At 36.6% G+C, this 27,094-nt stretch overlaps 1 protein-coding gene across 2 annotated transcripts in view; it reads left to right on the forward strand.

The window, feature by feature from the left end:
• The first annotated feature begins 2,616 nt into the window (after positions 1-2,616).
• The window catches only part of EPS8 (epidermal growth factor receptor pathway substrate 8), a 180,803-nt gene continuing 156,325 nt past the window's right edge, over positions 2,617-27,094 (forward strand). Inside the window, exon 1 of one of the 2 annotated variants that reach the window (XM_047741052.1) lies at positions 2,617-2,888. The gene's annotated coding sequence lies outside the window, so the exon portion shown is untranslated. The remainder of the gene's footprint in view (positions 2,889-27,094) is intronic. The other variant, XM_047741056.1, reaches the window with a different exon arrangement.

Genomic DNA, 27,094 nt, shown 5'->3' on the forward strand with positions numbered 1-27,094 from the left:
GGTTATTTTGAAAATGGATCCTGGGGGCGCCTGGGTGGCTCAGTGGGTTAAAGCCTCTGCCTTCAGCTCAGGTAATGATCCCAGGGTCCTGGGATCGAGCCCCATGTCGGGCTCTCTGCTCAGCAGGGAGCCTGCTTACCCCTCTCTCTCTGCCTGCCTCTCTGCCTACTTGTGATCGATCTGTCAAATAAATAAAATCTTAAAAAAAAAAAAAAAAAGAAAATGGATCCTGTTTAACTAGCTTTGGATTTTTTTCTTTCTTTCTTTAATACATACTTGGACTGGTATATTTAGGGATGCTAGAGGCAGCGAATTTTCATTTCAGGAAAGTATTTAGGAAACCATTCATGAAATTCTTTTTTTTTTTTAAGATTTTTTTTTTTTTAATTTTTCTTTGACAGAAAGAGATCACAAGCAGGCAGAGAGGCAGGCAGAGAGAAACAGGAGGAGGAGGCAGGCTCCCCGCTGAGCAGAGAGCCCGATGCGGGACTCGATCCCAGGACCCTGAGATCATGACCTGAGCCGAAGGCAGAGGCTTTAACCACTGAGCCACCCAGGCACCCCCATTCATAAAATTCTTGTTGGTTATAGTATAATTGTATGAATTAAAGTGCTTGATCTCGAAAAGTGTTTGTTCATAAATTATTATTAACTTGGAGATTATTTTTGGTGGTGGGCTACAAGACTCTTTTCTAATCCTGTTTTATATAACTTTATTAGACTTCAGTGGAGACAAAGAAGCCATGTTCATTAACTTTAGAGATACCGTAAGTTAAAAGTTATCACTAATAAGATTTTAAAATCTGAAATTCTGTCTTAAAACAAACAAGATGAAATTTAGTATGGATTAAAGGCAAAAATTGGGTTTAAACGTGTAGAATTATAGAAACATAGACTATGTAAGGTGGAAGCTATGGTTTAATTATAGTTCATGTAAAATAGACTTGGATATTTTATTCAACTCTAAGTAATATGTTTGCTAAAAGAAAAACCTAACAGAAGTTTGGGATGCCTTATTGACAGGGTATGCTTGGATCAAGGGGCTACTGATCACTCTGTAACAAAGTTCTTGGCCCACTGTATTTGCGTGTTGTGTTCTCCTTGAGTGCATGATTTAAGAAGGAAAAGGAAAAGCTGAAGGAAATGCAAAGCAGGGTAAAAATTGTGGTTATGAGGGCTCACCATTCCATTTGACAAATAAAAGGATCTAAAAATTTTGAAAAATATTACCAATTCTGATAGTTATTTAAGTAGTTTGTTTCAAATATTTCAAGGCTTGCAACGCCTATAAAGAGTGAGATTAATTAATTCCTAGCGGTCAGAATCAGCAGAGTGGTGCTAAGGGAAGTTGAATTGATGTTTACAAAGCAAATGATTATGGATCTTTTAAGCAGAGCTGGGTTTTAATTCTGGCATCAGTAATTAGCATTAGAAATACATCAGTAATTAGGATTACAAATAATATATAAATATATAAATATTAGAAATAATATATAAAAATTGCGTAGGTAAAAATTGAATAATCATGATTACACATAATAATAAATATAAAGATTTCCAACATAATAAAAGTTTAAGTGGATGATGGTATGATGGAAATACTGCAATGATGATTTCTACTTAAGATAGGGGACTGGACTTAAGTTCTATTTGAACGTTTAGCATAATGGTTTTAATTTCCACCTTGGTGTGAAACCTTGTTTTCCCCTGACTGCGCTGTCCTTTTCCTCGTCTCACAAAGCAAGCATGTCCACTGCTTTAACCAAGTTTATCTTTGTTGATTTCTGAGAGTCACTTGCCTTTAAAGAAGTTGGAACAGGAAGGGGGCGTAGCTATGACAAATGAGTGTTTTTAAGACGAAGACTACTACAGGGCTTCTCATTTAGGGGCTCAGTGAGCTACTCAAGGAGGAGGCAAGGATTAGGAGGTTTAAGTTGGGAGAGGGATTAAGTGAAGTAAGTCTCCACTGCAAACCACATCAGGCTCTTGGCAAGAACTACGTGAAGAATGGGATCTAAGGCAGGCTTGCGAAGCGGGTCTGGGCTTGCTGGCTGGAGCTAAGGACCGCATGGAGGTCCTTGGGTGCCACCAGTTGATGGCATGAATTGAAACAAAAAAGCGCAGAGCGACAAAAGGGGGAAAATAGGCTGCAGGACCGAGAGAAGGAAGACGAAGGCGAGCGGGTCGTTGGGCGCGGCGAGCTTTGTGCCCAGGAGTTGTGCTCCAGGACCCGGGGCGCTGTATCTGGGCGCTCCTATGGCCAGGGGCATCAACCTTGCCCCAGGGTGAACCTTTCCACATGCTCTGTTCCCCTTCCCGCGTATCCCAGCTGCTAGTCGGTCCTGCTAGGGCACTTCTCGAAACCTGTCCGTAGCTAGGAACCCTGGCCCGACTTTGATGGCCTTGATAACTTAGCCCGGCGCCCTGACCTCTTTTCTCCGTCTCACTCCCACCCATTCGGCCCCACTGCCCGGTTCGCCTGCAGCGCTGGGGTCGACCAGATACTCCGCGGCTCGGCTGCCGCCAAGACCCGGAGAGTGGAGCCAGCTCCAGCCGTGCCGGGGGCGCGCGCGCGTTCTCGCTCCCTGCTAGCAGGGGTAGTGAGCATGCGCAGCGCGCGGCTGGCTTTGGCGGCGAGCGGGTGAGCAGGCGGGCAGCTCCAGACTTCACAGGCGGCGGCGGGCGCGGCGGTCTTGCCCAGCGCGAGACCAGCGCTGTGCTCGCCCGGGAGATCGCTGCTCTCCAGCCGGGCGCCGACCGCCGCTTTGAGGCTCGCGGGGGATTGGAAGGGCGTGGTCCCGGTCGGGGGCTTTCTCCCGGCCGCCGCCTGCCTCGTCCCGCCTCGAGGGGCCTCCGGGGAAAGCCACGGCCCCGAGGGCGGATCCGAGGTAAGAGCCCCTCGGGCTAGAGGCGCCGGCCGGGGGTCCAGCTGTTTGAACTCAGACTGGATTTTAAAAATCCGCCTTTGTGTGCTCGGATGGAGCGGTGCCAGGCGCCGCGTCCGCTTCCATTCACTTTGACCGCTTTCAACTGGTGTCGGGAGCCAGGTGTGCCAGGGCGCTGCTGCCGGAGCGCGTCGGTGCGCCCGGCGGTGGAGCGCCGCCGAGCGGGTGCCGACCTTCGGCCGCCGGCCGCCCCGCGCCGCCCGCGGAGCCCGAGGGAGGGGTGGGCAGAGAAGATCCTCAGTGTCCTTGTAATATTTCCTGGTAACCTGAGCTTCCGCACATATACACCTGCGCCTGTCTGGTCCGTGGGGCGACTACGAAAGCGGTGTTCTCACGGCGTATTTTAGGCTCGGGGTTTCGAGAGCTACCCTCCCCACGCTCAGATGGAGGGGGTCTTTTCAGATGGATAGTTTGGCGCAAGGTCCCACCATCGCGTACCCTCTCAAATTAAGATAGCTCGTTGTTTTTGAATAGTTGTCACTCCTGATTCCTGTTGACTTTCCGTTCTTAGTTTGTTCCACTTTAATCCCCATTTTACTTTTGGAAGATGGCCTTTCTGGTGTCTTTGTCAACTAATGCCTTTGGAGTTGATTTCTCCGCGTATGAAGAGCCGGTTCGCTTCTCCTGTGGTCACTCTTCTTTCTTTTCAAGGATTATCTGTGTGCAGAAATCTTTGCACGGATCGTTCTCTTCCTTTGCATTGTTTCTCAAATCCTTCTTTTCCCGTAGACCCATAGTACTGCTGGAATCTCTTTGGGGGTAGGACGCCTGTGGTATTAGGATTTGAAGACCATAGACGTCTAGGGCGGTAGAGCATTAAGGATTGGAATTCTCCTTTACAAAATGTATTTTAATGAAATGCATTACTGCATTTCTTTTGAAGATTTCATTTTTTTTTGTCTCATAAGAGGAATAGTAATATTTTAAGAGTTCAGATAAAACTTGGTTTCAGATGCATATGAACAACTTGATTTTGGCTTTGTTATTCTTTTGCGAGATAGGAGAATTAGGATTCCCAGGAGACTTTACACACACATGCATATGGAAATACACGGAACAGCAAAGTAGTTGTGTTGTGTGTTGCTTCTAATTTATTTGTACCGAGAGGATACCATTCTGAAGGGACTTGGGTTTTGCAAACGGTACACTAAATGTAGATCGTGTGGACATTGAAATTAAAGTCTGTGTCATCCTGTCTCATAGATTTCCAGTTTGGATTCGGAGTTCTTCAGATAGATTGTTATAGTTCTTAAGTTGCTAGTGTGAAAAAATTTTGGTCATGGGTTCACACTTTGACGTATAATTAGAAAAATAATGCACTTTATACAATTGCCACTAAAGGGTATCACAAATGTAATAACATTTTATAGAAAGCCTTTAGTGCAGAATTCATAGATTAAAGCTTTTTAAAATTCCACAAGTCATTCAATCCACAGCAGAAAAAAAAAAAAGAAAACTTTAAATTCCACTATTCTGAAATAACCACTGTTCACAATATTTGGTACCTTCTCTTTGAAGTCTTTTTTCTTCCCACTTTCCAATGCCATTGAATATCAGTAAGTAGTAATTTTCAGCCTTTTATTAATGATGGGAGAATACTTGAAGTTGAATTTGGGGTGATTCTTCAGCATGGTTTATTCTGGATTGTTTTCTATCAGGAGTCTAATGTCTAATTTTAAACCCTTTGCTTGTTTCAGGTCAAATGAAAATATTTCATTTTGTTTCCATTTCTGATTTTTTCCTCTTTTCAATTTTTTTTATTAAGATTTTTAAAAAAATTTATTTATTTGACAGACAGAGATCACAAGTAGGCAGAGAGGCAGGCAGAGAGAGAGAGAGAGGGAAGCAGGCTCTCCGCCGATCAGAGAGCCCGACGCGGGGCTCGATCTCAGGACCCTGAGATCATGACCTGAGCCGAAGGCAGAGGCTTTAACCCACTGAGCCACCCAGGCGCCCCTCCTCTTTTCAATTTTTTACCTACGCTGATACTTTTCAGTTATCAGTCCTTTTCCATGCTATAACATAGGCTTTGTATCTTTGCTTTCAGTTTTTGATAGACCCCAAATGCTATACCCTTCCTTTTCTTGAGCTATGCTGCATACATGTTCACTCACTGCTTTTTATTTTTCTGCTGACTCTATTCTTTTCTTCATTTACCTATTTTAAAATTCTGCAGGAGCTCACTAAAACCATGGTTTGTATAGGAGAATATGGTATCCACAATAAAAGATGATAGTTTTTCTCAAGGTCACTCGTTAAATGCTTAAAGTTTTGCTGGGTGAGTATTTTAGCACTGATTTCATTTATGTAAAATTTAAGTTAGCTTTGGTGAGTTGTATTAAACAGATTTGGATCATCACAAAACAACCTAAGTTAATGATAGGTTACGAACTTTCAGACATCTGCAATGGTATGTAAGGGGGAAAGTGGAATTTTAGTTAAAGTGCTTTAGCTATAGTACATCCCTGCTGGGAATTACTGCATGAAATTGTTTGCAGCTGTTAGTGATTGAAAATATTTTCTTAAGGAAAATTCTGTAACAACATAGTTGTCAACATTTTAACTTTAATGTATGCAGGGAAGGTGTTCGGTGTTTCAGTACAGCCTCTGCAGTGTTTTCTAAAGATTTTATTTTTATGTATTTATTTGACAGAGAGAGGGATCACAAGTAGGCAGAGAGGCCTGGATGGAGGGAGGGTGTGTGGTGCAGGCTCCCTGCTGAGCCGAGAGCTGGATGGGATGCGATGCGATGTGGGGCTTGATCCCCAGGACCCTGAGATCATGACCTGAGCCGAAAGCAGAGGTTTAACCCACTTAGCCACCCAGCCACCCCTCTGCAGTGTTTTCTAGATATATTCTTAGATAATATTTAAAAAAATATATTTTCCTTTTAGACCAGTTCTAGATTTACAGAAAAATTACAAAGATAGGGCAGTGACTTCTTATATACTCTGTTACCCAGTTTCCTCTCTTATTACATCTTACGTTAGTATTTGTGATAATTAATGAAGCAGTATTGGTATGTCATTACTAACTGAGATTCACACTTTATTTAGGTTTCCTCAGTGTTTAGTGGATATCCTTTTTCTGTTTCAGGACTCTACCATCTTAGATACCATATTACACTTTAGTTGTCATGTCTCCTTATGGTCCTTTTGGCTGTGACAGCTTGGTAGACCTTGTTTTTGATGACCTTCACGGTTGTGAGGAGTATTGATGAGATATTGGGTGGAATGACCTTCTATTGGAATTAGTGTGACTTTGTTGCCTTGATCAGACTGGGCTTTTAGTTTTTTGAAAGGAAGATCACAGAAGTAAAATGCTGTTTTTATTACATTATATAAAAGGTACAAGCTATCAACATGACTTATCACTGTTGATAATGATCTTGATCGCCTGCCTGAGTTAGTGTTTGGTAGGTTTCTACCCTGAAAAGTTACTCTTCTTTTTTTGCTGTACTTTTAGAAGAAAGTCATCTTGCACAGCACACATTTAAGGAGTGGATAGTTTTACTTTTCCTCCCTGAGGGTGGGGTATCTATATAAATTATTTAGAATTCTTCTGCATGGCAGATTTTTCTTTTCTCCCCATTTGTGTATTTACTCAGTCATTTACTTATATTGGTCTGTAGTCATGGATATACATTATATACTTTTGGTTAATCCAGTACTACTTTATTTTGTTGCTCAAGTTGTTTCAGCTTTGGCCTTTGGGAGCTCCTTCAGTTGGCTCTTGTGTCCCTTTGACATGTCTCCATCAATGTGAGGTGTTTTTTTTGTTTTTTTTTGTTAATAATTTCCTTACTTTCTGACATTAAAAGATGTTCCAGGCTCATTTTTTATATTTCCATTACCTGTCCCAGTCCCAGAATCAGCCAGAAAGAATCTGTTTCATCTTCTTGGGAAATAATATTAGAAGCCAAGATTTGGGTGCTAGGTTCTTGTTGCTACTGGGGTGTCATTGCCTCTAGATCCTCTTATCTACAGAACAGGAAACATATGTATGTATGCAAAGCCTGTATATACACCTATCTATACATATTTCTGTACATAATCATATGTATCCATGTTAAGCGAAATATGAGTTCATATGGATATCTACAACCTTACCTACCCTGTTACCACTTGTGTCATTCTGGCCTTCTTTTGTTTATCTGTAAACTCATCCCAATCATGAAAAGAAACCTGGCTCCCACCACCTGTCATCCATTTACTTAATTGTCAATCCTTTTATATACTTATACCAGTACTGAAATTGCTAACTTGTGTTTTCTTTGCAGAGAGTGGGAAACAACTTTATCAACTAGAGTACAGTTCTTATGTACAGTTACTTTTGGTTTTAGTTTAGATTCCATTCCTTTTTCCCCATCCCACTTAGTGAGATAGTTGCATGCATTAATAATAGTGTCAGATCCTTTTGTCACAATTTTTGTTCCATTCTGGGATCCTTCTGACCTTCTAAATGATTTTTTAAAAGTTTGCATACACTGAAGTTCTCTCTTTGTCCTGTAAAGTTCTCTGGGTTTTGAAAAATGCATCATTTCATGTATCCTTTATTATAGTATCAAAGTATCATACATTAAAAAAAAAAGAAACCTGTGCTTCATATATCACTCCCTTAATCCCCCCTCTCCTTTTTCCTCCTCCCCCACAACCACTGATTATTTTTTTTTAAATTGTCCCTATAGTTTTGCCTTTTCCAGACATCATATAATGGGAATCATACAGCCTTGTCAGACTGGCTTCTTTCACTTATGAATATGCATTTAAGGTTTGTTATGTCTTATTGTGATTTGATAGCTCATTTCTTTTTATTACTTGGTAATTTTGCAATTTATGGGTGTTATCACAGTTTGTGTATCTATTCATTTATCGATGGACATCTTTGTTACTTCCAGTTTTGTGCAACTATAGACAAAGCTGCTACAAATATTCATGAGCAAGTTTTTGTGTAGACACAAGATTTCACATTATTTGGGTAAATACCTAGGAACATGATTGCTGGATCATATGATAAGGTTATTGTTTGCTTTATATGATTTTGCCAAACTGTTTTCCAGAGTGCCTGTGCCATTTTCATTCCCATCAGCAATTAACGCAAGCTCCTGTTTCTTCTCCTTGTCAATTTTGGATATTGTCAGTTTTATGGATTTTATGTATTCTAGTAGATATAGTAATATCTCATTGTTTCTTTAATTTGCCATTCCCTAATGACATTTAATGTTAAACATCTTTTCATATGCTGTTGTATTCTGTATATTTTCCTTGGGGAGTTATCTGTTCTGAACTTTTGCCCATTTGTTAATAGGGTTGTCAGTTTTCTTATTGTTTTAAGAATTCTTTATGTCTTTTTCATACCATCATTTTATCAGATATGTATTTTGCTGATATTTTCTTCTAGTCTGGCTTTTCTTTTTATTCTCTTAGCAGTGTCTTCTAAGGGCAAATGTTTTTAATTTTCATAAAATCCAACTTGTCAATTTCATGGATAAACTTTTGGTGTTGCATTTTAAAAACTCATTGCCAAATTCAAGACCATCTAGATTTTATCATTTTTTTTTAGGAGTTTTATAATTTTACTATTAGGTCTTTGATCCATTTTTAGTTAATTTTTATGAAAAGTGCAAAGTCTGTGTCTAGATTCTCTTTTTTCAGTTGTACCAGTACCAAATAAATGAGATTTTTAAGTCAACTAGATTATAAATTGAAAAGAAAGTGTTTTTATTTGATTTTTAAAAGCCTTCTGCAAAATTGCTTAAAGAAAACAGTTGAGAAATGACTTGGAACCTAAAATGTAGTAATACATATAGACTGTGTGTTGAGATTAGTTCCTGGGCATTTGTGGAAGATGGAATTTTTTTTTTTAATAAAAGATTTTATTTGTTTTTATTTAAAAAATATTGTATTTATTTATTTATTTGATAGCACAAGGAGGAGGGAGAGGGAGAAGCAGGCTCCCCACTAAGCAGAGAGCCTGATGCTGGGCTCTATCCCAGGACCCTGGGATCATGACGTGAGCCAAAGGCAGATAGACAGTTAACCGACTGAGCCACCCAGGTGCCCAGAAGATGGAATTGTTAATACAGAGTGATATCTATCAATTCTTTCAGATCTAACCATAAGAAATGATTATTAAGGTTTTCTTTTTCACAAAGAGGATTTGAAATAAGGGTATTGCAAGGTGTATGCTGAGAAGAGGCAGATGATGTATTTACCATCTAGAAACTTGATATGTAACTCTATGGTCTTGACTCTTATCCCATGCCACTCTTCTTGCCAGAAAGAAGTAGCTTTTTTTTAAAGTACCTTTCTTTTGATATGTCAGTAACACAGTTAATGACATTGGGACCAGAATTTTTAATATTGTTATGCTACAGATAGAACCATTAGCTTCCAAAAAGAATCTAGTGAGATTTGACATAGTGAAAGTAGCAGCTTTGGTGTGGCAGGTGTTACATACATTATCTTTTTAAACTCTTACAAAAGCTCTTTAAGGCAGTTCTCCTTATTTCCATATTGCAGGTAAGAAATGTGTTCAGAAAGATAAAGTGACTTGTTGGTGATCCATATGGGGAGAAAGGGACAGAGTTTAGATGGGAACTTTGATCTTTTTGATTCCAAAACTTTCCAGTTGGTTGTGTGATCTCTCATAAAAGAAAAAGGACAAAGATTGTTAGTATCAGATGTCCTTGATTTTATTCTTTTCTTTAAAATTTGTACATGTCTTAAATGACTACTGGGTTAAATGAGAATGGCTCAGAAATTTTGTTTTTGAGATACATGGAGGTTCTTTTAACCTTTTTCTTTTTTGCTTGTTGACAGATCTGCATCTTAGTAGCTCTGAGGTGTGAATTATTGGAAAATGGTTATAAAGAATGAAGTTCCTTTAAAGAGAGGAACTTGGGTGCCTGGGTGGCTCACTTGGTTGAGCAACTGCTTTTGGCTCAGGTCATGATCCTGGAGTGCTGGGATGGAGTCCTGCTTTAGGACTTTAGCTCTGCGGGGAGTCTGCTTCTCTCTCTGAGTTTGCCCTCTCTCATGCTCTCTCTCTCTCTCAAATAAATAAATAAATAAAATCTTTTAAAAAAATAAAAAAGAGAAGAACTTGTGGGGCTTAGGAAAAATAAAACACATAATAGTAAAAGTAGCTAATTGTTTATACCTTTCCCCCACTGAATTGTAAGTTTCTTGAGGGCAGGGAACTAAACTCAGTTATCTTTAAGCACAGCTTAAATGTGTCGTATATGTCATATATGATATACACAAAATGTTTTCTGAATGAAATAAGCACTTACTAGCATACTCTTTATGGAAGAACATTTAGAAGGGGAGGAATTTTCCTCCCAGAGTAAGTTGAACATTGTTACCTTTCATTTATTCATTTATTCGTCATTTATTGAGCATTTCTTGAATATCTGTTCTGTGCCAGACCCTGGGAATACAAAGATGAATGAGACAGGATCTCTGCTTTCTGTCTTCAGGGAACCCAGAGAATGGGACAATTATTTTAATAGAGTATAGAACTCATGAATGTATGCATTAAATGAACAAGCAAGCAAGCAGTGGACTTTGAAATCAGAAAGACTTTACCTGCCTTAGTTTTCTTATCTAGGAAGTGGAAATGATAATAGTACCTATTTGACACAGTTGTTGGGGGTAGGTTAAATGAACAAAAATTATATTTATATCTCATCACATAGACAAAGGGAGAGGCCCACTGTGGCTGAGGAATCAGAAAAATCTTTACTGAAGAATGTGACATTTGAGTTTTATAGAATGAATTTTTGAGGCCAAGAATAAGAGTATGAGGAGGGACTCTGGGGCATTCCAGGCAGAAAGATGAATATGTTTGATGTGAAGAATGGTAGACATGACAGGAGTAATGGGAAATTCTGTACATTCTCACAGAGCCTATAGGGATATTAGAAAGAACTGAATAATCAGTTGTTTTTCATTTTTGTAGTAACAATACAATACAGTATTCATTGCATCATAGTAGGAGAGGATGCAGATCCCAAACCTGTTTTAATTGCATGAATCTCCTCTTCTAATCCTATGACTTTCTAAATATAGTCCTTTATATAGTAGATAAATTCTTGTTTTTTGTTTTTTGTTTTTCCCCAGTCCTGTGATACTCAAGTGATTTTTATTAAGAAAGAGGACTTGTGTCTTTTGGGGTAAAATCAGAGGTTCTGTCTCAAGCCATGCTTATATTTAGTAGCATAGCAACATTAGAAATGTAACATCCTGTAAAGACACCATCTAGTCCTGTTTGACCCAATCCAGAATTCTAAGAGCCATGAATGGTTTCTGAATAGAACCTGAACATAATACTTAGCAATATGCTAAAATAATTTATTAATTGTTTGAATTATGTGCTTGTTGGGGGTTAGAGTTCTACAGCTGAAAAATCATGTTTTTAATATAAGGGGAGAAGAGAAAAAGGAAAGACAAAATAGAAAATAAATGAACATTAATAGAGGAAAGAGAAGTTTATATTTAAAGAGAGTGGTGAAAGTCCAGAACCAGACTATTTCACAGTTACATTTTACCAAACATTTAAAGAGGAGTTAATACCTATACTTCTCAAACTATTCCAGAAAGTTTTAAGAGGAAGAAATGTTTCCAAATACATTCTCTAAGTTCAGCATTAGTCCGATATGAAAACCTGATAAAGACACTACAAAAAAAAAAAATTACAGACTAGTATCCCTGATGAACATAAATGCAGAAATCCTCAACAAAATCTTGGCAATCCGAATTTGATAATACACTGAAAGGATCCTATACCAGGATAAAGTGGGATTTATTCTGGGGATACAAAGATATTTCAATATCTGCAAATTAGTCAGTGTGACAAACCACATTAACAAAATGAAGAGTAAGAACGTGATCAACTCATTAGATGCAGTAAAAGCATTTGACAAAATTCAATGTACATTTATGAAAACACTTTATTAGGAGGGAACATACCTCAACCTTATAAAGACCCTATATGACATACCCACAGCTAACATGATATCGAACTGTGAAAAACTGAAACAATTTCTTCTAAGATCAGGAATAAGACAAGGTTGCCTATTTTCATCACTTTCATTCAACATAGTACTGGAAGTCTGGCCACAATATTCAGACAAGAAAATTGGAAAAAAAGAAGTAAAATTCACTATTTGTAGATAGCATGCTACTATACTATATATGGAAAAACCCAAGACTCCATAAAAAAAAAAAACAACTGTTAGAACTAATAAACAAGTTCAGTAAGATTGCAGGATACAAAATTAATAGACAAAAATCAGTTCCATTTCCATATACTAACATCAAGCTGTCTGAAAAGGAAATGAGAAAAGCAATTCCATTTACAATAGCAACAAAAAGAACAAAGTACTTAGTAATGAACCAAGGAGGTGAAAGACTTGTATAATGAAAACTACAAAGCACTGATAAAAGAAGTGAAAGAAACAAATAAATGGAAAGACATCCCATATTCATGGATTAGAAGATTAATGCCCATTAAATGTCCATTAAAATGTCCATACCACTCAAAGCAATCTTAAGATTCACTGTAGTTCTCATCAAAACACCAATAGCATTTTCCACAGAACTAGAAGAAATAAATCTTAAAATTTGTATGGATCCACAATAGATCCTTAGTGACCAAAGCAACTTTGAGAAAGAACAAAGCTGAAGGTATCACACTCCCTGATTTCAAACTGTACTGCAAAGCTGTCATACTCAAAGTAGTGTGGTATTAGCACAAAAAGAGACCAGTGGAACGGAAAAGACAGCCCAGAATTCAACCCACACTCATATTGTCAATCTATAACAAGGGAGGCAAGGATATACAGTTGGGAAAAGACAGTCTCTTCAGTAGGTGGTGTTGGAAAAATTGGACAGCTACCTGCAAAAGAATGGAACTAGACTATCTTTTTATACCATATGCAAAAATAAACTCAAAATGGACTAAAGAGCTAAATGTAAGACCTGAAACTATAAAACTCTTAAAAGAGAACCTAGGCAGTAAGCTCTTGGACTTCAGTCATAGCAACATTTTTTTTGGATTTGTCTCTTCTCAAGGAAGGACAACAAAAGCAAAAATAAACAGATGGTACCACATCAAACTACAAAGCTTTTGCATAGTAAAGGAAACCAATAAAATGGAAAGGCAACCTACTGAATGCGAAGGGATATTTACAAATGCTATGTTCGATAAAGGATTAATATCCAAAAATATAAAGAACTTAGTACAATTCAACCCTGGGTGCCTGGGTGGGTCAGTCTGTTAAAAATCTGCCTTCAGCTCAGGTCATGATCAGGGGTCCTGGGATTGAGCTCTAAATCAGGCTCCTTGCTCAATGGGAAGTCTCCTTCTCCCTCTGCTCCCCCCATACCTGGCCTCTGGCTCATGCACGTTCTCTCTCTCTGTCTCTCAAGTAAATAAAGTATTAAAAAAAAAAACAAAACTCAACAGCAGAAAACCCCCAAAAATCCAAATAAATAAAGGGCAGAGGACCTGTATAGACATTTTTCCGAAGTAGACAAGACATGTGTCCAACAGACACATGAAACAATGCTCTACATCATTACTCATACACTCATCATCAGGGAAATGCAAATTAAAACCACTGAGGTATCACCTCACACCTGTCAGATAGCTATTATCAAAAAGATGAGAAGTAATAAATGTTGTCAAGGATGTGGAGAAAAGGGAATCAATCCTCAAACACTGTTGAAGGAAATTAAATTAGTTCAGCAACTTTGGAAAAACAGTATGGAGCTTCCTAAAATAATTAAAAATAGAAATACCTTATGATCCAGGAATTCTATTTTATTTGAAGAAAATAAAAACATGAGTATGTACTCATATGTTCTTTGCAGCTTTGCTTACAGTAGCCAAGATATGGAAGCAACCTAACTGGCTGTCAATAGATGAATGATGAATGAATAGATGAATGAATAAAGATGATATAGTGTGTGCATACACACACACAGGAATATTAATCAGCCATAAAAAAGAATGAAATCTTGACATTTGTGTCATTGTGGATAGACCTAAAGGGTATTTTATAAGGGATATAAAGCAGAGACAGACAAATACTGTATGATTTCCCTTAAATGTGGAATCTAGAGAACAAAGGAACAAACAAAACAGAAACAGTCTCTTAAATACAGAAAACAAACTGGTGGTTGCCAGAGGGGCGTAGGGAATGGGAGTATGGGCAAAAAGATGAAGGGGATTAAGAGGTATAAATTTCCAGTTATAAAAGAAGTAAGTCATGAGGATAAAAGGTACAGCATAGGAAATAGTAATATTGTAATAACGATATGGTAATGGATGGTAACTAGGCTTACTGTGGTGATTATTTCATAATGTATGTAAATATTGAATCCTATGTTGTATACTTGAAAATAATAAAATATTGTATATCAACTATTCTTGGACAATAACCAAAAAAGTTAAAAAAAAAAAGGGAAAACACATTTTTTAAATCCCTCTTAAAGGCTATTGACATGAATTTCATTTTATTTAGAAAGTCTTTGATTAGCACCACTAAGATGTTATATTTCTTTTAGAATATTACTATTAGAATATTATTCCTTATTCTAGAAATATATGTGTATTATTGGTATATTATTTATTTGCTTAGTGCAACAATAGAATGTTTCCAGTGTCTGAAATATAAAGTTTGTGATCATTAAACACTGTAATTTTTTTTTGCTGATTCTAGTTTTTGTAATATTTTGTAATATTGTAATTGTTTCTATTTTTCACTAGAAAATAAAATATTTTATATTTTAAAAGTGCAAGTAGTGAAACAAATCTGTAAAGAAAAGTATATGTGAAATTTGTCATTGAAGTCCTTGAATACAATGTTTAGTCTTCTATAATAATTTTGACATTTGAAGTTAATGCTATCTTTAGACATGAACATACAGTAAGGTGATCTTGAATATCTTGACTTTTAAATTTGAAGAAAGATATACTTGTGATGTTAGAGAATATACATTAACTTTGATAAATGGAGGAAAATAGAACATTACTATATCTCTGTATAGTTGCCCCCCCCTTCCTCCAATAGTATGCTCAGCTTGTGTTTGTACATATGTGTGTAGGTAATTTCCAATTTCCTTTCCAGTGTATTTTCCAAACTTTAACTGTTTTATGACCAACCATATATTGGGATTTTAAAATATTACTTTTTAATATAGAAAAAATATTGATTAGAAACTCTACCTTTAGGTTCAGTTGTTTATTTTAGCATGTTTATCTTCACTGTTAAAACTTGTGATGTATAATCTTATTTTTAGGACTGTATACCACAACTCATGTTATTTATTTATTTATTTATTTTTACATCTCAGGATCATTTTAGTCAAGAGAAGACATTAATTTTATTGGTAGTACTTTTATTTCATTCTTTTTTGGGGCCTTGTTAGGTTCTGAATAATTTAAAAGCAACGGAATTCTTTCTGTGATAAAAATCTAGTCATTGGGACAAATCCTGTAGCGTTTTTCACGTGATGCTCATGCATGTAAAGGTGTGGAATTAATATGTATGTCTAAAGAATTTATATGAAAGAGGTATGGTTAATTATTGAGGAAAGGAGCCCTTTAAAGATTTTATTTATTTTTTTTCCTCTAAAGATTTTAAATAGATTTACATTAATTCACAGATTTGTTTAATGTCTCATCTCTTCTTTTATTTTTAAAGACTTTATTTATTTTGTATGAGAGAGCACAGGCAGGGGGTGGGGCAGGGAGGGCGGGGTCAGAGAGGGACACGCAGACTCTGTGCTGAGGAGCCCTGTGTAGGGCTTGATCTAATGACCCTGAGATCCTGACCTGAATGGAAGTCAGAAGTTGGGTGCTTAACTGCTGAGCCACCCAGGCACCCCTCATCTCTTCGATTTTTAAATGACTGATCCATGATAGCCAAGCTTGAATAATAATGTGTAAAGAATAATAAAACAAAATTGTGTAAAAAATTAAAACCTCATTTAAATTTAGGAATGATCAGTTCTGTGTTGTTTGTATATTGGTATATTTGCTATCTTTGTGAATTACAGAATAAAATGTTTAAAGCTTCAACTTTTCTTTTCATATTATTTATTTTTTTTTATTGTTTCTTATCCATATAATTGAAACAAAAAGTTTTAGCATCATTTACTATAAGATCTATGCGCTTTGCCATGTTTCACATATTTCAAAGCTATCTTAAGACTCGTTACCTTCTATGGTCTCATGAAGAAAATAGTCATAAAAATTCTGAAGCAGATAAATGACCATGTGGGTTTTTCCCTTGATAGGCCTTCTCCATCTTGCTTCTCTCATCCTTGTTTTACCCCATCCTCTAGCCCCAGTGTCTGATAGCTTTTTTTTTTTCAATCCTCAGATGACTTAGTTGAAACATGTATCTTTCATTACTTTGCTATCTTTCCAGTTACTCTTGTAACTTTTTCTCACTGCCTGGTGAGATCTCAGTCATGGAGACTGAAGTCTGAATAAAAGAGGCATTCATGGCGGTTATGACAGTGAAGGTTAAGTTGAGGCTGCTAGAGAGTTTGAAACAAAGGAGTGATTCAAGGCCTCATCACCTTCATCTTATTTGGGTAGTAAATAGATTATTTTGGAAGTAGTAAGTCTCATTATAAAGATAATGAAATCCTGTCCAGACTGAATACATTAACAGTGATTAGCTTCAACTGCAATACATTTTAACACCAGTTTTTATAGTAATTAGGAAAGACCCACTATGGTAGTTTTTATATTAGAATATATGCTACTGGCTTTCCGCTCCCTCCCTCTCTCTCTCTCTTTCTTTCTTTTTCTTTTTTTCTTCCTTTTTTACATTTTGTTTTGTAGGAGCTCCTTAACACTGTAGGGAATTTTAGAATTTGAGTTCAAATATATCTCAAGTAAAGTCATATAATATAAAAAATAATTTTACAATCGAATACTCCATGGCTTTCTAAAGAGTCTTGGAACTGGAATAAAAGTCTCTATCTTACCTCCAAGACTTCCTGCCCTTCACCTATATCTGTTACCAGTAGTTATTTCCGTTTTCTCACTCTGCCATGTAGTTAATGGAAATAATTGTATATTATTGGGAGATATTTATTATAGAATAGAAGACCTGACAATAGGGGATAACTTAACCTAATGGTTACCAGTTATATTTTGTTTTGTATTTGTGGTTTTCAAAAGTACTTATATGTTCAAACTGAAAGAAAAATTCCATACTAATGGATAAAGTAGTAAAATGATTGGGAAAACTAGTGATGGTAGTATCTGATCATAGAGATAGTTTGGTGTGACAAAAGTAGAAACACTAAAATTTCACAGGAACATATAAACCATTTTAACCATCACTGTGCTGTTGATGAGCTACGTCTGGGGAACTCTGTTTAAATACATTGTAACAATGTATTATGTAATAGAAATGTATATTAAATATTTACTCAAACACAAAATAGAAGACAGACATTCTTAATATTGCAAGATTTGACAGCTAGATCTTTCTAGCTAGCATTGATTCTGTTAGGCTAATGTGGACATTAATTGGATCTTAGACATTAGGTGTAACAAATGCTTACTATATGTGGAGGCTGATGTAGTTACATAATCTTGAGAGAAGGACATGAATGTGAGGGTAAAAGCTTTTTAGATTAGGTAGCTGATCCAAGCCTGCTGAGTTTTTCTTTTTTTCCAATGGAGGACAAGAGCCTGTAGATTTTTGCAAGGGATTGATTTGAGAACACAGCTTAATTTTTAAGGTCAAAGAAACTAATTCAGCTCAGAGTGTTTTTGGTTTTGTTTCTGGAAAGAACTTCTAAAAACTTATAGCTATGATCTTTCAGCTTCCTATTCCTCCCTCTCTAATTACTCTTAGCAAGGTTTTGCTGTCAACCCTAGCAATCATTGGGAAGGATAATACTGGGGTGAAATTTCTTTTTTTTTGAAATTTCTTTTAAAAGAAAATTGTGCAAGAGGAATGTGTACACAAATGAATACTTAATACAACAAAATGCATATGGAACTGTCCTTTGTATGTGATGGTGAGTTTTGTTTGTTGTACTGGTGATAGAGCTTGTTTGATCCATTTCTACTTTCTCTGGTAATTCTTCTTGTGGTATGTATATATGAGTTAGTTATATGAGATTAGGGATTTGGCTAAACTTAGCAGAGTCATTGGTTTAATTCAACTCACTTTAATTTCTTGATCTAATAGTCTTGGACATATACAGCTTTATTTAATAGAAAATAGCTTGTTTCAGTTAGTGGAATTTATATGTCAATAAAGAAGTAAAAAAAATACTAAGTAAGTGCCTATTAAGTGTTAGATGTATTAATAATAAAGATGCTGCAATTGAGACAGATAAGATTTATATCCTTACTGAATTTACAGATGTCAGAAGCCTAAATTAAAAGAACCATAAAAACTTAAGCAATCAGATTCTAGGTAAATGGTCAAAAATTGGAAAATAAAGAATAACTTTTCTCACCTTCTCTCCCTCCTTCTTTCTCTCTAACTTCTAAGAGAGTAAAGATAGTCACCAGTAAAGATAGTCATATTTTGTATTATAATTTTTACATGTAGTGATATTGTAGATTTATGAGTACTTTGAAATTATGAGTCATTTTACAATAATTCCACTACAGGAAGATTTATTTATGAAGAGCTTTGGTAAAAATTATAATACAACAGTACTCCCTTTGAAAGATACTCAGCAGTTAAGGTTAATTTAAGATCAGATTAGACAAGCATGGTTTGTGTTATTTTTATAGACACTATTCAATATTTTGTTCTTGGAAACTTTTAGGAATGAAGAAATTGTTATTTGTAAAATGAAGTCATGCTGAAGACTTAACGCTGGTTGTAAAGTGTTAATCTTTGGAGAAGGGGAAATATTTCTTATCTTGAATTTGGAATGTGGGTAACTTTAAGGCTGCTGTATGAAGCAACATTGCCTTTGTATTTTACTTACAAGAGAAAAATGTGTACTCCTTTAGTGGAGCAAAGCACTTTCTGACACACCTCTCAAATTACACACCATTGAAATGATCCCCACAATGTGTTTGGCTCATGTGGTTCTAGTTAGCTACTAAGAATGAAAGATTCATAACGACCTATTTCAAAAAACATATTTATTTCCATTGCAAAGACCTTAATTGTTTGGAAACAGGATCAAGAATTGCTTTCAAGTTGTAAGTTGGCATGTATAGGTTGGGCCATGATTGGCATTGAACTTTAAAAGACAGAATTTCTGTGCAAAGAAGGTTCTCAATAAATATTTATCGAAGCACTGATTGCTATGTTGACTGTAGAAGGATGAAAGTGCCTGAGTTTTCCCACATTGTTAGTGATGTGGACCAAATCTTTTTGTAGCTATTATAGAAAGGCCTGATAACCTTTCCCTTATCTTGCCTTTTGGGCAGTTTATAAGAGAATCCCAGGGAGGAGGAAGTCATACAAACTTGCCAGACAGATGATTGGAGTCCCGGTGGCAAGCTTGTGACCTAATTTTCCAAGCTCTGTCCATGCAACTGTAGAGTTATGGCTATATGCTGTTATCTTGAATAACACTAGGCTTGTATACAAGTTTGGGGGTTGGGAAGAGAAGGAAGGAGGAATAGATATATAAATCTCTCTCTCTAGTTTTGCCAGATCCATAACATAGAAGCCCTTTTGTTAAAAAAGAAAACTTAATTCATTATTTCCTCATTTTGGTTATTCCTTCTTCTGTGGGTCTCAAACAAATAATTAATAGAGGATCTTGTTTGTTTTTTAAAGATTGATGGCATACTCAGTTATTTTTGAAGTTTGTTTTGAACACTTTTTTTTTTTTTAAAGAAAAAAAAATGTAGTATGAGAGTGTGTTGGTTAAAGATGGAATTGTTTCTGTTTTTCTTGTGCAGTAGATTAGTATGTGCATTTCTGGTAGCAGTTCCTTTATGGTCCCAAGATGATAAGACTGTTTTTCTCTCATTAAGCAAACATTTATGAGTACATGTAGTTATTATGTTTAGTAAAATTACATAAGATTTGCAACCTTTGTTATAACTTTTACAAATTGCTACTACAAAGATGAGAATTTTAGACACCAGTATGAGGTAGTTTTATTAGGTCATACACCTGCTTTCTGCTTGCCATCTTGCCTCTATAATGTTAGCTAGACATGGATAAGATCTTTCTTTTTCTCCTGGTATGGATATAGTTCATGTCATATGCTATTTTGAAATATGTTGAACCAGCTGGGATGATAAAACTGACACAGACTTATGTCAACTGGACCTACATAAATCACACTATTTTTTCTAGTAAGTACTTAGAATACTTATTTGCTTCTATGACATCACTCCCCACCCCCAACACTTTCTGATTTCTCTCTAACATCTCTTGAAGGGGCCAGTAAACCCAGTACTAAAATAGTGTATGCATCTCCCTTTACCAGGTAACTGGTCCCATACATATCTTTAATACCCAATTGCATTGAAGTATCTCCTTCATTTTCCTTCTTTCTTTGATGGGGGGAGGTGATTGAATTTCTTTGATCTCAGGATTGTCTTCTGATTGCAACTTGACTTAAACCAAATTGTGATAAGAGAGAGAATCATTATTAATCAAAATTAATAACATTGGAATGTAATTTTAATAATTTAGACCTCTGTCTCTTGTAGAATGTATTATGGAATCAATTTAAAATGTTATTCTTCTCTGTCTTACGTGTATTTGTCTCTGTCAGACTCTTTATATTGTAAGCTCCTAGAGTCCATGTGTCTCTTAATTCTCTTGATGTGATGTTATACATGTTTGAAAGTTATTTTCTTAATGCCCTCTTTCTGCTGCCTTATTTCTGTCTTGTTCCGAGGTGAGATTCCTGAGGAGAACCTTATTACCTGTTGTTTCCTCTTCCTCACTCTTCCTGCAGTTGTCTACCCACTGTAGTCTAGTGCCTGAGCTCATCATACCTCTAGGTCATTTGTAGTCTTGTAAAAAGCCATGCCAAAAGGCAAATGTTTAGTTTTTATCTTGATTTTGCTGTAGCATTTGCTGCAAGCTCTTAGAGGACATGGGCTGTGTTTTGTTCACTATTGAATTTTTTATTGCTTAGAATTTGTACTACTTCGTAGATTGTCCATTTACTGAATGAATGTATGCTTGTAATGATCACTTTTTTCTTTTAAAGAATGTTGTCTTCTTTTGGCTCTCATGGTGCTTTGCAGTTCTTTTCTGCTTTACATCCTACCTCTCTTTTGTTACTTATTTGCACTTAGACGTTCCTTCAGGATCTCTGCTTCTAGGAGTTTAATATGTAACTAAAAGTTACTGGGAGAGTTGCGAAGTGGTAATCTCAAGAAAATTGTAACTCCATCTGTTGGTAGCAGAGAAAGCCAGTGCTTTTTTTTTTTTTTTTTTTGGCTCTGTTCATGGTTTTGTTCATAATCGGAACACTTACAAGTTGAGAAGTTTCATCGTTTTCCAGAATTCTTTTCTCAGCTCTCATCTCATTTCATGTTTCATTGTTTTCCAAGATGACTTCAGCACTTCACATTGTTTTCATTAGAACAATGACTTTCAATTTTTTATCTCCTGCTGGTAACAGTCCCCTAAACTCTAATCCTTTGTTTCTGACTATACCTGAAGTTTGCACAGGCCTCCAAGACTTCACATTTACCAAAATATATTTATTGCATTTTCCCTAAACCTGTTCCCCTCTCTTCTTTTCCCGTTCCTCTAAATGGAGCCACTATTACTGAAATGGTAACATTAATGGTATGTGCATCTTTCTGGACTCTTTTTTTGCCTTATGCACCACTCTGTCCCACCTTTAAGTGATCAGTCACCAAATCCTGTTGATTCCTGTTACAGAATGGCTGACAGGCCATTCTCTTCTTCTCTTGATCATATTATTACCTTGCTTAGAATTCTTCAGTGTTCCCCATATGCTCGTTAGGAAGTCCACTTCCTCTTTATAGTGGCACGAAATGAAAGCCCTCTATGACACAATCTCTCTAGTTTACTTTCAGGTCTCATTCTTTGACTCTTTTACTCCACAAATGCTTTAATAATTGAAGTAATTGAATACACTTAGCTTCATGCTTCCATGACTTCACACAAGCTGTTCCTCGGCCTGGAGTTTGCTCTCTGTCAACCTCATCATTTAGTCTATATTATTTTCCACTTGGCTTAAAGGTTACTTTCCTAGAAAAAATTAGTCAGTTCCTTCTTTGTGCCCAAGTGGTATCTTATACTCACTTTAAAGTAGTAATTAAGTTGCATTTTATGGTTTATTTACTTGTTTTTCCGTTTAGTCTCAACACTTGGAGGTAGAAAATGTGTCTGAGTAATCTTGGTCTTTCATGTGCCTTAGCACAATGCTAAGTGTACAGTGTGTCCTCAGTTTTTGTTTTAATACATATTCAAGGAATAAATGTTTAAAATGCTTTTTGATGTTAGTGAGATTTCAGTATCTGTTTGACATGTAAACAACGTATGATAGAAAAACCAAGCAGGGTTCATTTGTTCACTGACTGTTTCACGTTTTCTCTCTACCAGAGTGTTCTGGAGGTGAAGTTGAAAGGTAGACAGAGTTTATCAGCAATATCATCCCATTTCTTTATCTCTTGTCATTCTTCCATATTTTACCATAGATGTCACAAGTTTGTCCAACAGCTGCCCAAGACACATCACTGTTCCCACCCCTCTACCTTTATGAAATTTAACATTCAGTTTATATCCAGCTCAGCCTGTGATTTATAGGTAAAATGAGGGGATTGGGCTAGGATGGGAAACTTTAAAATTGAACCTTTGCTTCTTGCCACCACCCTTTATAACCCTCCTTTCCAGTAAAAGTGGACCTACAGTATTTGCCACTAGATCAGGATTTAATCAAAATGCCTCTCTGGAGGTGACTTATTTTATAATCTTACTTATTTAAGAGAAAAGATTATTAGTTACCAGAATAGATGATAAAGAATCTTAAAATGTATGATACATGAGATATGTAAAGACTGTGTGGTGTAGCTATCTTATGTTGCTAATGAAGAAAGTAAAACCAAGGCAGACCAAATGATTTGTCCAAGGTCATACAACTAGTTCATTGAAGAGTTAGTTTTAAAATCTAAGCATTCTAAGCCTTTGTGTGACTGTACTGATGCTCTCTTGAATTTGGTCAGGAATTTGAAAATTCTTTTTTTTTTTTTTTTAAAGATTTTATTTATTTATTTGACAGAGAGAGATCACAAGTAGACAGAGAGGCAGGCAGAGAGAGAGAGAGAGAGAGGGAAGCAGGCTCCCTGCTGAGCAGAGAGCCCGATGCGGGCCTCGATCCCAGGACCCTGAGATCATGACCTGAGCCGAAGGCAGCGGCTTAACCCACTGAGCCACCCAGGCGCCCTGAAAATTCTTTTACTCAAAATGTTTATCAGCTCTATTTTTCCATCTCTCTGTATTAGGTATAGTGCTAGGCACTAAGGATGGTAAGGTATAAGGTAGCCTACGTAGCTGGGACTAAATCATGGAGAGAGGCATAAATAATTACAATAATATAAATGATCATTCATCTTCTCCACAGGTACAGTACTTGGGCTTTTATTTAAAATTTATTTATTGAAATTTTAGAACTAATTTGCTCAGCTTATTTCTAGCTCCCAGAGCAATAAAGTAATAGAAGGTTATGATGAGGTTGTAGAGTAGTATATAAATAGCAAGGGAAGAGACAGCTGAGAGGCTGGTAAGAGAGGGAGGAAAAAATGCCTGCTCATATTATGTACTATATACTTTATATAATATATATATGTGTGTGTATATATATACATATATATAAAGTAAAAGAACCCAAATCATTATAGATTAAGTACATTTTAATTAAGGGGAAAAACTATGTTTCACACCTCAGTATACTGTAAGAATGTTATAACACATTATGGTACTTGATATTAAAAATGTCAACCATAAAGTGACCATTAAGAAATGATTCTAGGCTCCAACCATGGCAGAATGCTGGTGGGTGAACTCCTCTTGTGCTACTGAAGAATGATGTTATCATTATGGTGGAATAAGAGGTTTTTTGTTTTTTTTTTTTAGGTTTTTCCATTCTTCCCTCTCCCTCCTGCAAAGAACACCAGTTTTGACATTGACAATCCCTCATGGACAGTAGTACCCTTGTGAAAGCCTGGGAATCTAGCGGAGGTGCCAACAAACATATCATTGGAGGAAAAAAAAAATCTGAGATTGAACACAGTGGAGAGGGTAACGGGCGATTTTATTTTACCTGTGTTGCCCCTCCCCCAAGGCATAGCTCAGTGCCAAAATAGAACTTCTTGGCCTGGGATTTTTCCTGTGGGGGAATGTGGAGAGTATGTGAATGAGTGTCCAGCTTCCCCAGTATGTGGGATGCCACCAAAGAGACCTACTTCTTTTCTGCCCCATCCACAATACCAAGTAGTGACTTGCATGACTGGGAAAACAGCAGTTGGGGCTCAGGGTAGAATGTATCAAAGGGCTGCAGATCCTGCTGACAGCTTTGTAGACTGTATTAGGAAGCCCATCCATGAACTGTGGGGGGATGCCTCCCCTGTGGATCTCTACAACTGGCCCCAGCTCCCCTCCCCCCCAACACTCCATGTACCTTACCCCTGCTCTTCCCCACAGGGACCCCATAGCAGGCCAGCTTCCGTGTATGTTCCTGAAGTAGTAAGAATGAACTTTTGCAGAGAGTGAGCACTTGCAGAAAGCCGGCTTGACTCTAGAGAATTGGGAGAAACTACACAAGCTTGAGCATTCAGTACTGCCCTAGGGAAAGCAAAGGAAGGTTATCAGCATTTGACCTGACTTGCAGGATCCACAGAAGGTGTACAATCTTATGAATTCCCCTAGAGAAGGGAATAAGAAGTATGCAGTAAGGATATCCATAGAAAAGATCTGGGAAAGCCTCAGAATCTTTAACAGGGCTGAAGGGAGGTTTTCTCTCCTGAAACCAGTCAGTATAGACTAGAGAAGGTGACTCTTTATTCAAATGCAAAGACAGCAACACAGAACTTAGAGGAACCTAAAAAAAATCAAAGAAAAATGATACCACCTAAGGAAGACAGTTTTTAAGTAACCGATACCCTTTCCCCTCCGGAGGGTGTTTTCAATTTTCCTGATAAGAGAATTCAAAATAGTTACTTTAAGGAAGCTCAGGGAACTACAAACAAGCAACAAAACCCTGAAAGGACAATTCAATGAAATCAGGAAAACAATACACAAACAAATGAGAAGTTTAACAGAGATAGTAATTATAAAAAAAGAACTGAAAGAATTTTGAAGGTGGGGAATATAATGAAGGAAACATTATGTGCAATAGGAAAGACTTGGAAACCACCTTAAGGGTCCCTCCATAGATGAATTGGTAAAGAAAACGTGTTGTGTGTTTGTGTGTGTGTGTGTGTATACACACACATATATATGAATCTACATATATGAATATAATTCTTATGTATTATCAGCCAGTGGAAAGAAAAAAATCCTGCCATTTGTGACAATGTGTATAGATTGAGGGCATTATGCTAAGTAAGTCAGAGAGAGACAAATACTCTATGATTTCACTTATATATGGAATCTGAAAAAGCTGAACTTATAGAAATAGTTCAGCCTTGGCTGGTTGGTAGCAAATGGAGAGATAGATGTTAGTCAAGGAGTACAAACTTCCAGTTATAAGGTGAATAAGTATCTTATGTAAGTATCTTATGTAAACACCACTTTGTGACTTTAGTAATAGTACAGAGTTATATCCCTGAATGTTGCTAAGAGAATAGATCTTAAATGTTCTCATGACACAGACGAAAATGGAATTATTTGAGGTTTTAGAGGTATTAACTAAGGTTAATGTGGTAATCATTTTGCAGTATACAATGTATTAGATTATCACATTGCACACCTTAAACTTACATAATGTTATATATTAATTATATCTCTGTAAAGCTGAAAAAAAGAAATGGTTGTAATATTCAAAATTCTCTGTGGAAAGATTGACAAATGGAAGCATGAAGAAGATTGTTTAAATGATTAAGTAAGAAAAAAATGCTGTAAAATATATAAATTCTTATAATAAAATATATTTTAAACTTTTATACAAATAGAAATAAAAGTAAAATAATTTAAAAATTACTTTAAGAGGTACTCTTATCTAGAAAAGTCATGTATATGGAAAAGCTGTATGTTATAATTGAAATGAGTTGAAAAGTGATCTATTTTATCATTTGTGATATTGAGAGGCTATGTTTGTTCACTTATATTTATACCCCATTAGAGGTATACATATAACCTTTTGAAGAGTAGGAACTTTAAAAAGAACTTTCTTGCCTAGTGCCAGAGTTAGAGTTGGGTTTCTTGCATAGATTATAAATGTGTTGACTGAGTACTGAAATAAAGTCTCCAGCTTGAAATTATTTTCCCAAAACATTCTGAAAAATGTTATATTCTCAGGTGAGATTGCAGAAGTTTATTTAATCCCCAGTAGAGCTGATTTATAGGGACTACATTTTCTGTTTTCCTAATAGGAACAAGAATCATAAAATCCATCTGGGAAACTGAGAAACATATTCTATCTTTATTGTTGCCAAAACCTCTTGAATAATATTCTTTCCAGCCTTTCTCATTTTTTTTTTAAAGATTTTATTTATTTATTTGACACAGAGAGATACAGTCAGAGAGGGAACAGAAGCAGGGCAGTGGGAGAGGGAGGAGCAGACTTCCTGCGTGCCATCAGGAAGCCCGATGTGGGGCTCTATCCCAGGACCATGGAATCATGACCCGAGCCAAAGGCGGATGCTTAACATCTGAGCCACCCAGGCGCCCCTTTCTCATGTGTTTAACCAGTCTGTTCCACCCTGCACCCCCTGACCCCCTGTCCTCATGAGAGAGGTTTTCATCTCTTCTTCCCCTTTGCTAAGCCAGGGTAGAAGAACTTCTTTTGCCAAAAGAAGATACTATTTTCTGAATGGTAAATGATTAAGTTGGTTTATCTCATTTCAGCTCTTTTGCTCTTAATTTATGTTTATGCTATTTAAATCCTCATTTTGTGGATACAGTTGGCTCTTGAACAGTATGAATTTGAACTGTACCCCACTTATATGTGGACTTACTTCTATAAATACAGCATAGT

This window comes from Lutra lutra, chromosome 8 (genome assembly GCF_902655055.1).
Source record: "Lutra lutra chromosome 8, mLutLut1.2, whole genome shotgun sequence".
In the NCBI taxonomy this organism is placed as follows: Eukaryota; Metazoa; Chordata; class Mammalia; order Carnivora; family Mustelidae; genus Lutra; species Lutra lutra.